Genomic DNA, 17,674 nt, shown 5'->3' with positions numbered 1-17,674 from the left:
TGCAATCAGGCCGGCCCTTCCACTACTTGGTTTTGGTAAATCTGAAGGAAAAACTCAGCAGAAAAAACTGATAGTGTGTATGGGGCTTTGCAGCCAAATCATTGGTCTTGTGCAAGCTTATAACCACCTTAAGGACCTATTTTTTTTCCAGACGCCCTAGAGCAGTGAAGGCGAAGCTTGGCACCCCAGATGGTTTTGGGAACTACATTTATCATGATGCTCCACTACACTGCTGAGTGCATGAGGATCATGGGAAATGTAGTTCTAAAACCTCTGGAGTGCCAAAGTTCTCCATCAGTGTCCTAGAGAAAGAAAAATGGCGGATGTTGCAATACTTTGTCACACCGTATTGTTGGGCGGCACAGTGGTGTAGTGGGTAGCACTCTCGCCTAGCATTAAAAAGCATTGCTAGTTCAAATCCCAACCACAACACTACCTGCCTAGAGTTTGCATGTTCTCCCTGTGCCTGTGTGGGTTTCCTACGGGTACTCCGGTTTCCTCCCACACTCCAAAGACATGCAGGTAGGTTAATTGGCTACTGTCCAAAATTGGCCCTAGTATATGAATGGGGACCTTGGATTGTGGGCTCCTTGAGGGATAGAGACTGATGTGAGTGTGCGATTTACAGGGATAGGGACAATTATAGACACTCACTCAGGATGGACTGGTGTCTTTTATTCAACCTTACTAATGTATTTGCGCTGCGACTTTACAAGCACATTTTTTTTTGTGGAGATATACACACATTTTGACTTAAATAATAAAAAAAAAAAAAAAAACAGTAAAGTTAGCCCCTTTTTTTTTTTTTTATATATATATTGTGAAAGATGATGTTACACCGAGCAAATTGATACTGAACATGTCACGCTTCAAAATTGCGCTCGCTCGTGGAATGGTGACAAACTTGCATAGTTACATAGTTAGTCAGGTTGAAAAGAGACACAAGTCCATCCAGTTCAACCTTAAAAACAAATAAATAAAATAAAAAATAATCGTACAATCCAAATACCCAATTTTATGCCCACAATTGATCCAGAGGAAGGCGAAAAAAAACCCCAGCAGAGCATGCTCCAATTTTCTACAGTAGGGGAAAAAAATTCCTTCCTGATCCCCCCCAAGAGGCGATCGGATTTTCCCCGGATCAACTTTACCTATGTCAGTACCTGGTTATATTATGTACCATCAGGAAAGTATCCAGGCCTTTCTTAAAGCAATCTACTGAGCTGGCCAGAACCACCTCTGGCGGGAGTCTATTCCACATTTTCACAGCTCTATCTGTGAAGAAACCTTTCCGTACTTGAAGATGAAATCTCTTTTCCTCTAACTTTTACCCTTAAAAAAATCTCCATAGGCAACATTTAAAAATGTCTTCACGTTACCAGAATTGCATTATAGAGGAGGTCTAGGACTAGAATTTTATTGCTCTCACTCTAACAATCGCGGTGATACCTCATGTGTGGCTTAAACATAATTTTTCATATGCGGGAGATAGTCATGTATGCGTTCACTTATTCTTTATTTTGACACAGTCCTTTAAAAAAATAAAATAAAATAAATAATAATAATGCGGGTTACTTTTATTCCTATTACAATGAATGTAAACAATGTAATAGAAAAAAAAAAGCACGACAAGACCTCTAAATGTGGGATCAAAATATAAAATTTTTTACACTAAAATGCAATAATAAAAACAAAGTATTTTTTACTGAAAAATAAAAATCTATTTTAAGAACATTTGACATCATATCCGCCCTCCAATGCTATGGTGCCTCGCTCTGCATGCAGGCTTTGAAGGGAACAGACGCGATCGTCTCCGCCACTACCGACGGCTCTGATATGCTGCGGAGATGACCTGAGCGCGGCGGGAGTTGGGGGGCTCCCTCTCCTGCCCCCCCCGATAAGTGATCTCACGGTGAATCCATTTTAACAATTTATTATAAAAACATATCAGGGTTATGGTAGCTAGCTTCTAGTAGCGACATTATGACGGTGGGCGGTCATCAAGTAGTTCAAATAAAAGCCCTGACCAGAACACTGGTGACCCCAAATATTTCTTTGTACATCTTGAAATGTAGCTCTCGGGAAATGTGTTCCGCTTTTCATTTAGTAATTTTCCCCAAATCTCTGGATCCTGGTGGGATGTCTACATTTTCTTAAGGTTGAATGGAGACACATGCAGGTTCCTTTTGGTTCTTGAGGTTTTTGCTTGGACGCTGGTTGTATTGTTCGCAGCAACGTGTGTGACCAGGAGAAGAACGTGACCGGTGCCGGTTATCACCTTCTCTCTATAACACCGATCTGCTGTCATATTATTATGTGAAAGGTAACTTGAAAATATGTGCTTTTCTACATCCTCTTATATTGTCCATGTCTCATATACAGGACTGATGATCTGTCTTCCTTCATGTGGTAGTCTGAACCTCTCATGATATTTCTAGAAGTCATTTCCCACATTGTAAATGTTCCATCCCATTGGTGATAAAAGGGGATGTGTTCTCTGCAGAGTCTTTTTTTCAACAATGTTGGTCTTACTTGTTGACATTTATATTTTGAACTGAATTTCTTATTTTTCTGTTAACTTGGTTCTTCGATGTCTATGCAGCTGAATCCGAATGATTGTACAAGACACTGTGTCCTTAAAGTGATATATTGGTGGTCCGCTCTCTTCTCCCACTCCTACACAGTCACATTCTTGCCCCACCCCTGGTCTCTACAGATGTTGAAGTACCAGAACAGCTTCCAGATAATATACAATATCCAACCGGACACTCAAATCCAATATTTGGTCATTTTGGTCTTTTACCGATTGGCTTTAAGAAAGGACCCCTTTGCTGCCCCCAGAAACCTGTGACGTGTGGTGGGAGTTTTTGAAATTTTTAGCATTGAATGAAACCGTTTACCAACATTGTGATGAGAGATGCTTTTCATTCTCTTCTGTATATCATTGGTGACTTGCATAGAAAGCATACAGTTTTGCATGTGCTTTACGTAATTACTCGTCGTCCTTGTTTTTTAGGAATCAATTTATGGCATTAAAAAATGGATAATTTTTTTGATGTCCTTTTTTAAAGTTTACATTTTAAATGTTTTTAGGGTCCATAAAATACGAAGACCCGACCACAACCATATGTTTTACAGTTCCAATATGTTAGACTGCATTCACACCCGAGCAGAGTGACTTTCATGCCCTTTTTTTCCCAGCATTTTCCTAGTTTATGTGAAGGAGTTATGAGCTCGGCGTGACAAGTTGAAAAGCAATTGTGTGTGTGTGTGTGTGTGTGTATATGTATATATATATGTATATGTGTGTATATATATATATATATATATATCTATATATATCATATTTTTTTTACATCTTCATACTGATCCTTCTCTTCCTGGTTTTGTTGTTCTTCTCTTCCCTGTGCTTTCCAATGTGTTTCTCCAAGCCTGATGGTTTGCCAACCATCTATCCTATCCGTGCCACGGACCATCACTCATCAGTGCCCATCAATGCCTCCTATCAGCACTGCCTACCAATGCTGCCTGCCTCAGCACCACTCTGAGCTGTAGGGGGGAGCAGGAAGAATTGTCGGCTCTGAGCTGTATGAGAGAGACGCTCAGAGCCGTGGGACTAACAAGCCTGCTGCCCCCCCCCCCCCCCCCCAGGGTTGTATTTGTGGACACAGAGGGGTTTCTACACAACACCAGTCTCCGGAAAAATTTGGACTGTCGTGTCTGCGTGAAGGGAGGACAGAACAAAAACATTCAGTGAATCCCTCCACAAGTCCCACTATATCTATATGATATTCTCGCAATGCTCTTTGAACTTAGTTATGGCACAAAAAATAAATCGATCAAAAAAAAATGACATATGATGACTGCCCATTATTAGAACTGTAGAGAGGACTGTATGTCGCACACACAAATAGTCACATGACTGTTGCTAAACTCTACTGTTACTATTGTCATGGTAATAGCTGACCTAAATTCATATAAAACAATTATCCAATGTCGTAAGAGGGAAATAAAAAACTGGTAGAACTTTTCCCAACCGCAAAATGCTATAGGGAGGTTTTAATATTATATAATTAACATTTTTAACAGTTTTAAATGTTCTCCATGTAATGTTCCCCATACTCCCCCTCCCCCCCCCTTTTTTTTTTTTTGTATTTCACCATAGCAAAACCAAACTCAATCGCCGACAAAAATCAAAAATACAGGTGATATAGGAAAGAGAGAAAAATAGTTAACATTAGAAGAAAAAAAAAGAAGATATCTATTTTTAGGAGATAGTTTTATTTTATTTGTTTTTTTTTTTGTTCTGTTTTTACATTAACTATTGAAACAAACTTTAAAAAAGGTACAGATTTAATGCTGCCTCAACCTAAGATTTGTGATATCCCTTTTATCTTTAAATTGTTAAAAAGCAGTCTGGGTCCTCTCTGGATTATCCGTTGATGTTTTTTGTATTTTACCCTAAAATACACAACTCAAAAATCATTACCACCTCACTGTACCTCTCGGAGAGGTTCCTAATGGACTAAACTAGTAGTGGATGCTTGGAAGAGACTTCCAGCCGAGTCCATCAACAGTGAGTACAGTCAAAAATGTAAAGGACTGGCCCCCCCATATCTATACTCTGACAGACAAATTAAATAAAAACTTGGAGGGTTTGTAAGTTGCTATTCGCAAATAACCTGTGCACAGATATGAGATCTCAAACTCTGAGGACATGTACGGATTATATTTTCTTTTTTTTCCCTCTCTTGTGGCTTAGTGTGAGTTTCATTCACTCCGACACTCGGAAAGTACAGAATACATTACTTTGCACCTTGTGGCATGTTATGGATTCAGTATGTCTTGTGTTTTGTTTTTCCTTCCAAATTGACTCATGTCCTGTTTATATGTGTGAAGGATATATGTCTAAACTTGTAAAAAAAAGTATACATTTATACTGGTACCAGTATTGAGCTCCATTACAAACAGAAAAAAAAAAATACAAAGCATGCACATTAATGTGATTTGTTACCGGCCTCAAAATGTGAATTAAGAGAGCCAATGATTGTAGATGTGATGACATAAGGTGATCAGCTTGGCGTGGACTGCAAAGAATCACACAAACAGCATGAGACATGACCACTGACTTTATGGCTGGAAGTAGTTTAATTTTTACATAACAATACATCTTTTACATTTTTATAGTCACATGTTTATAACCATTAACAATAGATAATACAGATTTTAACTACAGTATTTTAAAATGTAGTTACAAAAATGAGCATTACTATATTTTAACAACATACGTATCCCTGTTATTCAGTGTTATAGATAATTATCTTTATCTCTCTGGTACACTTTAACTGTGCAATAATCATACTGGCAATACATTGCTTTAATACAAATATTTCGGTAGTACTCCTTTTTTTTTTTTTTTTTTTTTTTAACCACTAGATGGTGCACATTGCATGTCTGTATGACGCAATGCATAAGCTTTACATACAATAGTTTTTTTTTCTATATTAATAACAGAAACCATGTGCTTTCTAATCTATGCAATTTTCAATAAATCAGGCTTAAATATGCCTATTTAGAACAGTTTAGTGCTGATAATAGACATTTGTTCTGAGTAATGCAGTATTTTCATGTTTTTATGCCCTTTTCACTTGTTTCTCACACATGCTGTTCTAAACTTCTAATTACAGCAAATCTATAGCATAAAATCTGCTGAGACTTTTTCTGCATCTGCTCAAGATGTTTAGGAATCTTTCTATCACAGGTTAATACAGATTAGGAACAATTTAGAGTACATACCTGCAAAGAATCACACAAACAGCATGAGATATGACCACTAACTTTATGGCTGGAAGTAGTTTCATTTCCAGTCACATGGTGTGTGGCCTTATATAGACTCTGCTTGTGTACCTTCTCTGCCATCTACTGGTTATTAATAGAATAGAAGGGAGATATTTAGAAATAAAAAAAAGAAAAATAAATATGTACTTTGCTTTGGGTTGTCTGTTTTGTGACCATATAAACCCCAGTCCGTCACATGATCACATTATCTTGTTGATGTTCATCCAACAATGGTGTGTACACACCCCTAAAAAATATCTTTGTTTACCCATGGACAGTTCGTACACATCCATTAAATCACTCACGCACACATTCATTTAGATTGCATCCCATACTTTCTGGATAGAGAGACCTTTGGTAAGTGCAACTGAATTGCTAGGCATTTCTGGCCACCCGGTAAATACAAGAGTGAAAAAAACAAAAAAATATAATATTATACTTTACCTTCTATTAGACGTGTGCATTTATGAATATGTACATACAGCTGCTTTATATGTAAATATACTTTCTGGAACTCGCTTCACATTTGAGGTGGTGAGTGGAAAGGCCGAAGTTAGGCTGCAGCGCTGACAGGCGAGCAGCAGTAGGGTGAGAACCCCCCGAAAGTGCGCACAGACGGCCCACACTTTCTGCAGCAGCTCTGGCACATCGGGGTAATTTTTAAGGAACCACTGGACCACCAAATTCAGCACATGCGCCAGGCAAGGGATGTGCGTCAAACCGGCTAAGCCCAGAGCTGCTACGAGATTTCGCCCATTATCACACACACCACCAGGCCAGGCTTGAGGCTCACTGCCACCAACCACTCATGGGTCTGTTGTTCCATATCCGTCCACAACTCCTGCGCGGTGTGTTTTTTTTTCCCCCAAACAGGAACGTTTTAAAACTGCCTGCGGTAGTTTACCCCTGGCTGTGGTGAAGGTGTTACGCTGACTGGATGAGGAAGCGGTGTAGGAGGAATTGGCAACAGGAGGCAAACTGATGCGCCCTGCAATCCTCGGTGGTGGAAGGACATGCGGCAAACTTCTATCCGCCTCAGGCTCAGCCGCCACTGCATGTACCCAGTGTGCTGTTAGGGAGCTATAGCGTCCCTGACCGTGCTTACTGGTCCACGCATCCGTAGTTAGGTGGACCTTGCCACAGATGGCGTTGCGCAGTGCACACCTGATTTTGTCCCCCACTTGGTTGTGCAGGAAAGGGATGGCTCTCCTGGAAAAGTAGTGGCGGCTGGGCACGACGTACTCTGGGACAGCCAATGCCATCAGGCTTTTGAAACTCTGCGTCTCCACCAGATGGAATGACAGTATTTCAAAGGCCAGGAATTTTGACATGTTGACATTCAGTGTCGGGGATCACGGGTGGTTAGGGGGGTACTTCCTCTTCCACTCCAGTGTTTGGGAGATAGAGAGCTGAATGCTTCTATGGGACATTGTGGACAGGGGCGGGCTGGAAATTTCCCCCCAGGCCGGCGCCTACATTATCTTTAAAATGGCCGCTGCGCTGGCTGGCTGTTCATTTTTTTTTTCAGGCTGTGACGGGCGGCCTGAGTCACACAGTGTTAATAGCGTCGGCCACTGATTGGCTGGCTCGATGCTGCTGCCCAGCCTGCACTGCATTGTGGGAGTTGTAGTCCGGCTGCGCTAAAGCTCCTGGAAGTGTGAGCGCAGCAAACTACAACTCCCACCTCCCCAGGAGTCTCAGAGGCCGGCCAGGTGTGTGGCACGTCAGGGGAGGGGACGCCCCGTGTCAAGAACGTCACATTGCACGTGACCTGCTGGGCTTATGTAGCTGTCTGTCTGATCCTGCACTGTGGGGGGGACAATGCAGTGTTTCCAGCCTCCCATTATCCTTGTGACAGTTAGAGAAAAAACAGACTGATTTGTCCCGTCCATAGGACAGAATGATCAGTCTGTACATTTAGGGGCTGGTGGCTGCAGCTGAGCGGTGTGTCTCACATACAGCCCAGCGAAGTTCACCCCCCCCCCAGCAACAGACCAATGGAGTTGTACTGCATACAGCTGCCCCTCCTCCTCTGTCTCCCTGTGTCTGCCTGGCCCGCCCACTCTCCTATCCCGATGTACAGCTGTGATGAGGAGAGAGGGAGGGGAGAGGAGGGTGCGCGGGAGATATAAACAGCAGCAGCTACACATTCCAAGCTGTGTGAACTTCCGTCCTCGTCCCTGACTCAGTGAGCTCTGCATTTCTCATTACACATTGATAACTGATCTGTCCCTTTCTCTCCTCTATCTGTCTCCCTCCCCGGCTCTGTTCTTCCAAGATCCAGTTACCACTAAGCCACTTATACAGTCCATATTTTAATCGCTGTTTTTTTTGTCATTACACTGGAAAAAAAATATGATCCAATTCCCCCATCTACACATTCCAGGTGGATGGGGGACTCGTCCGACAGTGGACCAGTGGGGCGAACAACCAGGGTTGCTTTCCTGGCACCGAAATTTGATAGCACTGGTCTCTGTCTCCATGGCAACAGCACATTACGACCTAGCGCTGGCTACTTGGCGCATTATGTCTACAGTCTCTGATCATCTCCTGTACTATGTCTGCAGTCTCTGATCATCTCCTGTACTGTGTCTGCAGTCTCTGATCATCTTCTGTATCATGTCTGCAGTCTCTGATCATCTTCTGTATCATGTCTGCAGTCTCTGATCATCTCCTGTATCATGTCTGCAGTCTCTGATCATCTCCTGCATCATGTCTGCAGTCTCTGATCATCTCCTGTATCATGTCTGCAGTCTCTGATCATCTCCTGCATCGTGTCTGCAGTCTCTGATCATCTCCTGCATCGTGTCTGCAGTCTCTGATCATCTCCTGCATCGTGTCTGCAGTCTCTGATCATCTCCTGCATCGTGTCTGCAGTCTCTGATCATCTCCTGTACTGTGTCTGCAGTCTCTGATCATCTCCTGTACTGTGTCTGCAGTCTCTGATCATCTCCTGTAGTATATATTTTTTTTTTTTTTGGTGGGGGGGCTGGAACTGGAACTAAGTTGTCTGCTGTGATTAGACTTTGCTGCATGCACGGAGTGTTGTGTTTTTTTTTTTAAGAACATATAAAATAAGAAAATGAATTTCTCCTGACTGCTTGAATTTTTTTTTAAGAAAACCGCGCACAGTAACCACGATGCATCGCAGAATCGAATCGTTGACATGATAATCGTAATCAAATCGAATCGTGAGGCCAGAGAAGATGCGCACCTCTAACAGCATAGCCATCATGACAATTTTACATTTTGGCAGTGGCTGCTTTTGTTTTTTTTCTAGCACCCTCTCCCCTCCAGCGGCTGACTTATCTAACACCCTCCCCCCCCACCAGCAGACGTATCTAACACCCTCCCCCCCTCCAGCGGACTTATCTAACACCCTCCCCCCCACCAGCGGACTTATCTAACACCCTCCCCCCACCAGTGGACTAGCCCAACCAATCCCCCCCTCCGGCATGCACGGCCAGCAGCACAGAAACACACAGCCACCTCCTAGACCCCCCGGTCAGTGGTGCAGACTGATCTGGGAGGACACCCGCCCGCTGCATGCCTGCCACTTACCCCATCTTAGTGGTGGGTCAGGCAGAAGGTGAATTGCAGCACGATACATATAGGGGTGGAGAGGAGAGAGGGGAGCGGCGCCCTGGTGCCCCTAATGGGCCTGCATTGCATTTTGGTTCTTCTGCTTTGAATGGAGCCCTCAGTGAGCTGATTCGGTGGTTCAATGGGCCACTTGACTGGACTTGCCCCCCTGGCCTTAGCCTGCCAGCCCTCCCCTGATTGTGGAGATGGTTGGTGACCCAGGTGGTAGTGTTGCTGGCAGATCCTCTGTTTGCGGGTTGGCAGGTGCCACTGTCACTACAGAGGTGGATGAAGAGGCCTAGACTGCAGCAGAAGAGGACGCAAGAGGAGCCAGAGACCTTTCTTGGATTTTGAGATGCCTGGTCATGCAGCTTGTGCTCGGGTTGAGACCATTTATGCCTCGCTTCAGGCTCTGATTGCACAGCGTGCAAACCCCTCGTGTCTTGTCATCAGCACATGGTCTGAAGAACTGCCAAGCTAGGGAACTGCTTGGACCTGGCTTTGGTGAGCTCTGTCCCTTGCTGCATTGGGCAGTAGCAGGCGTACTGTCTAGGGGACGGACGCTCCACTTTTTCACCCTGCTCCCTCTTCTGCTGTGCTGGTGGCTCTGCGACCACAGCCTCTTCCTCCTGAACTACACTGGTCACCTGCAGGAAGTTGATTCCATGTGGACAAAAAGCACGGGGCTTTCACTGTGTGTCAAAAGCTGTGGCATGGCGTTCCCATCCCTACATCAAATGCAAAAATGAGACCCCCTTAATGGGACTTTAATAGACCAATGCCACCAAAATTTCAAGTAAAACTTATATTCTTATTCATTACACAATAAAATAAAAAGACACCCAGACACAAAGGGTCTCCAATAAAAATATACAGTCAGAGAAATACACAAAAAAATAAAAAAAAACACTGATACTCTCATTGATGTCCCAAACCCGACGCGTTTTCAGTCTCTGCTATTGCAGAACCTTCATCAGGGGTAGAGAGCAGGAAATAGCAATATCGTGGCAATTCTACAATAAAAAGACAAGAGGGAGAGATAAAAAAAAAAATATTTACATATACATTCCCCCAACATAAACCATCCGGTTGGCCAGTGGGCCTATTGCCAACCTTAGTAACAGCGCTCCTCCATGTATATAAGGTGGGAACGCTTAAGGATGCCGGAAACATATGGGCACACTTTCAAGGTATTTCATTGGAATAATGACACACGGTAAAATCCTCCCAGAATTGTTTCAGAAGAGAAGATGTAAAGTATACATCCACTTCCCTATAGATAAAGACAAACTGTGTATGGAAGTCGGGATTATTCACCTATCCCCCCCAGGGAGAAAAAAAAAAAACAAAAGGAAAGGGAAATATCCAAAGAGGGCTTGCATTCAGTGAAAGATTTTTTGTATAAATGGATGCCAGAATCCAAGTCCAAAATAACGCAAGAGTAGGAACACCCCCCACACGACCACCTTTTAGGGAAATAAAAAGAGAACCATTGTGCAATATTAGAGAAATGGTGTATATGAACAAACATGCATGCGTCATAACTACTCCCTATTTGTATGGATGTGGATAAAGATGGAGGAAAGGCAGTGTGTTTTTAAAGGGTCACACATAAATCGGCGCTTACCCAAAGGACTATGGGTGGGGTTTATTATAATAAATAGCCCTTTAAGGACATATTTGTAGGCCCCCTAATGGGGCTTCCCAAATCGCCTGTGGATATAAATACCTGTTGGAGACAATAAATATTGTCTATCGTTAAGCTGAAGGGGTCCTCTAACTGCCAAAGACGCAATGTCCTCAATGCTAAGTCTCAATACTCACCGAAAAACGGGGGTGTGCGCTGCATTCTGTGCTTGAACTGGTGATGTGACAAACTTGCACATCACTCCATGTGTTTAAATAGGCCGCCGGCACGCTCATAGCGGCATCACTGATGACTCCTAATTATGTGCGGCCGGATGTCCGAACATACAGGAAGAACTGCGCACATTGAAGTGTGCAGCCGTACCATATTCCCCGCAACCGCAGCGCGCCTGCACAATAACCTGAGCGCGCATGCGCCGGTGGAGATGAATGTAAAGGGCGGAAGTGTATATCATAAGCACGCATGCGCCGGCGGAAGTGTAGCCTACGTAGCGTCAAAGACAGTAAATAAAATAAAAATGGGGGCAGGAGTGCACCGGATCTCAGAGGCGCATGTACCAAAAGCCCAATGGGATTCCGTCAGTGTCAATAGGCAACCCTGTCCCATTTTGGCAAAGTCCAAACAAGTATAATACAGACCCCAAATGGATCGAAGAGAGAGAGAGAGAGAGAAAAAAAAAAGGGGGCAAGAAAAATAGACACAAAATTAAGGAGAGGGGGATATATGAAGAGACCCCTTTTCCGTGTTAAGACCCCCCATGTGGAGGTATTGAGAATAGGGAATGGGTTGTACCAATGGGGCCGGATGGGAGCTTGCTGCGGTATAGAGAACTGGACAGTTGTCTATCGGAGTTCTTAAATAACGTAACATCCAAAAAAATCACCTTAGCAGAATCGTGTCATGGTGAACTTCCGGTTGAAATCGTTATTTCCCATGGCTTTCATGCAATCAATAAGGGCTTCTACCGTACCAGTCCATACAAGGAATATATTGTCGATGTATCTATACCAGAATATCTAGTCAAGAAATACCAAGTCAGACGATAAAAAAAAGCGTTTTCCCATTCCCCCAGATACAGGTTGGCATATGAGGGGGCATAGAGGCATTATGCAAAAAAAATTAACTGCAAAACTCGCAAACTGAATTAATGTAAAGGTTTATCATCTTTGGAGGATTGAGACAAAGTGTTTAATGGCGTCTCTAACACTTTGTTATGAGGAATGGAACAATATAGCACCTCTACGTCCACTGTAACAAGAATAGAATCAACAGGGATATACAGACCTTCCAACTGTTGAAGGTGAGTAGTATCCCTGATGTATGAAGGCAAATTGACAACAAGAGGACGTAGTTGTTCATCAATATATCTACTGAGATTCTAAGGCCGCGTACACACGCGGGGACTGTTCGCCCAACTTTGTCCGCTGAACAGTGTTTCGGCGGACAGTCCGCTCGTGTGTGGGCTTTCAGCGGACAGTTTCAGCGAACAGTCCGCTGAACAAGGTTTTTCGGAAATTCCGTAAAACTGTCCGCTGAAACTCTGTTTCAGCGAACAGTCCCCTCGTGTGTAGGCTTGTTCGTCAAACTAAGTTCCGCGCATGCTCAGAAAGGATTTACACGCCGAAAGTTATAATGCAGTGTATAGGACGTTGTATTTTCCGTCCCGTCGTACGTGCCGTTCACGTCATCGCGCATGGTTTCAGCAAACTGTTGGTTCGTCGTGTGTGGGCAAGTCCGTCCATGCTAATTTTGAGCGGACTGTTTGCTGAAACTGTTTGACGGACAAAGTTGGGCGAACAGTCCCCGCGTGTGTACGCGGCCTAAGAGATATTTCCCCTTCCGGAGACAACAGGTCTTCCTGGGGGGTTATTCAGGTTCTTGTGGACTTTAAGAAGACAGTAGAAGGTAGGGATTTTGGAGTGCTTAGTGCGTATGAATTCCCACGTATGTTGCGTGATAGTGTTTTCTAAATATGCTTGATCGACTAACGTAAACAATTTGTTGTCGAACTATCTGGATTTTAGAGATAGGTTGATACCATTGTCTGTTTTTTTTTTTTTTCCCTTCCTTGTTTTTTTATTGTTGAATAGCCACGGTATTGCTATTTTCCTGCTCTACCCCTGATGAAGGTTCTGCAATAGCAGAGACTGGAAACGTGTCGGGTTTGGCACATCAATGAGAGTATCAGTGTTTGTTTGTTTTTTGTGCATTTCTCTGACTGTATATTTTTATTGGAGACACTTTGTGTCTAGGTGTCTCTTTTGATCTTATTGTGTAATGAATAAAAATATAAGTTTTACTTGAAATTTTGGTGGCATTGGTGGTATAGTAAAGTCTCATTAAGGAGTTCTCTTGATTCCATGTGGGGTCGAGGACCACATCGTCCTCCACATCGTCCTCCACCCAGTCTTAGCCCCTGCCCTCCTTGTCGGTCTGCAAAATTGCGAAAGCAGCAGCAGTTGGCACCTGTGTTTCGTCATTATCCGAGATGTGCTGCGATGGCTCCTCCCATGTACTCATCTTTAAACATAAGTGCTTGGGCATCGGTGTAGTCAATCTCTTCCACTTGTGGGGCAGGGCTAGGTGGATGGCCCAGGGTCATCAAAAAGCAGAAGAGACTACTGCATGATTTGGGGCTCAGACTGCTTGGCTGATTTGCAAGGGGGTGATGTAAAAGACTGATGGACATCGGCTGCAGGTGCCAACTCTGATCTTTCAGCAGTAGACTGGGTGGGAGACAATGTGAAGGAATTGGTGGCACTGTCAGCAACCCAATCTACTATCGCCTGTACTTGTCCTGGCCTCAGCATTCGTAGAGCCGCATTAGGCCCGACCAAATACCGGTGCAGGCTCTGTCGCCTACTCGCACCTGAGGAAGGTGTTTCACTTGTGCGTGTAGCTGGCACAGATCTACCACGTCCTCTTCCTGCAACAGGAGCTCCACCAGCAGCACCACAACTGGGGCCACGTCCCTTAATTGACGTTCTCATATTTCTCAAATTCAGGATCTTGCCCTAAAGGTGTTTTCTTTTTTTAATAGCAGAATAGAGCAACAGTATCCAAAGGGTGTACCTCACAGGTACAGATATGCAGAAAGCGCACCAAAAAAAAAAAATGTTGCCCTAAATTATTATTTTTTAAATAGCACAATAGAAGAACAGTATCTAAAGTGTGTATCTCTCACATGTATCGATATGCAGGAAACACTGCAAAATATTATTATTTTTCCGCGCTAAATGGGTGTTTTTAGAATAGAGCAACAGTATCTAAAGGGTGTATTTCACAGTAACATATGCAGTGCTGGTGCACTGAACTTGCATAAAATGCTCTTCTGACGCCAACCTAACAGATGGATAAAAGAAAATCAAGGTAGATTGCTGAGTAATTCGATTTCTGAAGCAGGATTCCTATCTAATTCTCTCCCTCAAAACAGCAGCAGCAACCTTTCCCTACACTATCTATAGCAGAGTGGCGTGCTGTGCTTTATGCCTCTAGCTTATATATAGGTTGGGCCACATGCTGCACTGGCCAATCACAGCCATGCCATTCGTAGGCATGGCTGTGGTGGCTTATAAGGCACAAGTTAAATAAATGTTGATTGGCTGCCCTGCAGCTTTTTAAAATGTGCCATTACATTAACAAAACCCGAACAATACAGTAAATTGTCCGGGTACCAAAAACCCAAAAGTCCAGTAGGAACCCGAACTTATTTTTGCCTACATAAAAGCAGCCACAATCGCAGAGTAGTAAATATACCACCCCCTGAGTCTTAGTTAGCAAAATGCACGACAAGTAGAGGCGCAAAAGATCAGAAAATAATATACTCCAGAGGGCTGTCTGTATAAAGTTATATTGGACGATAATATGAATGAGAACTTTTAGTTCTCAAGTCCCGTGAAAGTGTCTTTCGTTCTTTAAGTGGGACTTTGGAATGCAGGGCTGCCACCACAGGGAGCTGAAACCAGGCTCCTAGACTGTTGCAGAAAAAGAGAAGAAGAAGGGGGCGCCTCTGGGTGTAGATTTTTAAAAGGCAATTTATTCACAGGTAAAAACAAACAGATGATGCACTCACATTTTCCAAGGCATAAAAAGGCATGTAGAATACAAGGGGGGCGGTTTTTTCATCTGATTCGTCCGTCACATAGGATCCGGGCCGCGGGTGTCATGTTGTCCTCTCCTGGCGTTACCACAAGTTTGTTGTTAAAAAATGCCGGCTTGGTGGACGCAGAGAATGTGTTTCCAAAGCGAGGCTTGGTTAGCGGTGACACGCGGATCGCGGGGTTGTGACGTCACGGCGGGTGACGTGTTTCCTGAGCGTTCGGGTCGAGGTGGAGAGACGACCGCGTTCTTTCATCAGGCCAATCAGATGAGAAGGGGAAAACAGGTTTAAATAGAGGAAGAGAGATTGAAACAGGAGGCGTGGTTGGGCGGAGAGTGGGGCGTGGCTTCGGGGTAAGCATACAGATGGAGAGAGACTAAGTGGAGAGGGGCGTGAATCAGGAAGATAGGGGAGGAGACAACGGGGAGAGGATGTAATGAATACAGATGAAACGAGCAGACAGGCGGGGACAAAAGGACAGAAGAGAGGGAACTATAATTTGAGCCATCTAAACAGGCATAATATATAAATATATGGGCATGTTATTAATAAAGCATATGGAGAAATCATCAAGGTGTATATTGTAAATGTATGGTATGAGGGGGATGAAAGGAGAATAAGGAGGTATATCGGAAGAGAAGGTGGAATTGTAGATGAGAGTTATAACTACCTCGGAGGAGAGGGGGGTGGGCCAAGAAGTTAATACGAGTCATGTGACGGAAAACGAGACTGTATACTAACTAAGCGGAAAAAAAAGTTAGCAAAATGGGCTGCTTTAAAATATCTTCCATTCAGCAACCTGTATGTATTAACAGAAACTACAACCCCCACGAGTGTATGTGCCTTTTTAATCCTACAAGGATCGCCACAATTTTTTCACCCCTAAATTCGCTTTGAACAATACAATCCCTGATGTAGCACGTCTGAAAGTAATCAGTGGTTTTGATGACACAAATCTACCTAGATTGGCATCCATGGATAGAAGATGCCAGTTTTTTTGCACTGTGTTGCAAATTTGGTTGTGCTGATTGGAGTAGGGTATTATTATTCTTGTCACGTTTTTTGAGTTTCGGCCATCACCTTTTTATTTATGAGAATACTACAGTTAATCTCCTTGTTTTTTGCAAAGATTTTTTGTAAGCCTTTTTACGGCATGTCATTGAGTACCCTTTACCCAGTTGTCGAGTTTGTAACTTTCTAGCTTCGATTTGAAAAATTTAATCGGAGCAATTCTTTCTAGTTCGCAAATACTGGCTGTACGGTATAGCAGTTAATAAAGGACGTGGATGAAAGCTCGGTGCATGAAGTATAGAATTTCCTGCCGTTGGTTTGCTATAAAGATGAGTCTGGGTGGCACCCCCCATCTCCACGGAGGACCCTGACATCCAGAAACCTCACCTCATCAGAATGGTGAAAATTAAATTGATTCTTGTTGAGCCTGGCCAAAAAGGCAGAAAGCATCTCTACTGGACCGTCCTAAACTAAGAATATATCATCGATGTATCTTACCCACATCGAGATGTGGTTAGTATACATTGTTCATCCGACATCAAAGACTGCTCCCACTGCCCCAGTTACAGATTGGCGCACAACATATCCCCATCGCAACACCCTGCACCTGGAGGTAGTGGGATCCGTCAAAAGAAAAAATATAAATATTGTGGTTAAGGATGAAGTCCAGAAATTGCACAATGAAATCGCTGTAGGGCCATTCATCATCCATCTGTTGGGATAGGATACGATGAGTCGCAGCTAGGCCCAACGTGTGTGGAATTGTCAGAAACCATGAATCAGACCGAGACAGAAGTACAATTAAATCACACTTGTTTATTAAAAATAAAAAGTTAAATAGAAAAAGCGTAGTCAAAGCATAGCCAGAGTCCAATAACCAGATTGGGTAGTCAGCTAAGCCAGATTTCAATAACCAGATCGGGTAATCAGCCAGGCCAGAAGTCAGGAATCCAAGTAGAGCAACAGCAAGCAGGATAAAGATGCCAGAAGTCATGTCAGCAAGCCAGTCTTGAAACAGATCCGCAGGAGATGGTTTCTTGTGATGTGGCAGAGGTGAAGTGAGCTGGACAGCTTTAAGTAGGCAGGTCAGACGAGCATGATCAGGAACAGCTGGTAACTGTGGAGAGAGATGAGAGCTGGCAATTAGCCGACAGCTGAGCAGCCAGCCCACAGAAGGAAGGGCTAAGCCAGCCCTGACAGGAATAGAGCTGTAAAGTGTCTCAAGGTCAATTGTAACCAACGTTGAGTATTCTGAAATAAAGAGCACGTCTAGGATTTTAAGAACGTGGATCATGTCTTTTACATAGGATGGGAGAATTATTACAAAAGGTTGCAGATGTTCATCGATTAATCGACTTAAACTCTCATGCCCTGTACACACGTTGGACATTCCGACCACAAAATCCATCAGATTTTTTCATACGGATTTTGTCCAAAACTGGTGTTGCATACACACGGTCGGACTAAGTTGTCGGAAAATCCCATAGTTCAGGACG

Source organism: Lithobates pipiens, unplaced genomic scaffold (genome assembly GCF_037356315.1).
Source record: "Lithobates pipiens isolate NorthernLeopardFrog02 unplaced genomic scaffold, aLitPip1_a1.2 Scaffold_44, whole genome shotgun sequence".
NCBI lineage: Eukaryota > Metazoa > Chordata > Amphibia > Anura > Ranidae > Lithobates > Lithobates pipiens.
The sequence above is the reverse complement of the archived record's forward strand: the minus strand, read 5'-3'. Positions refer to the sequence as shown.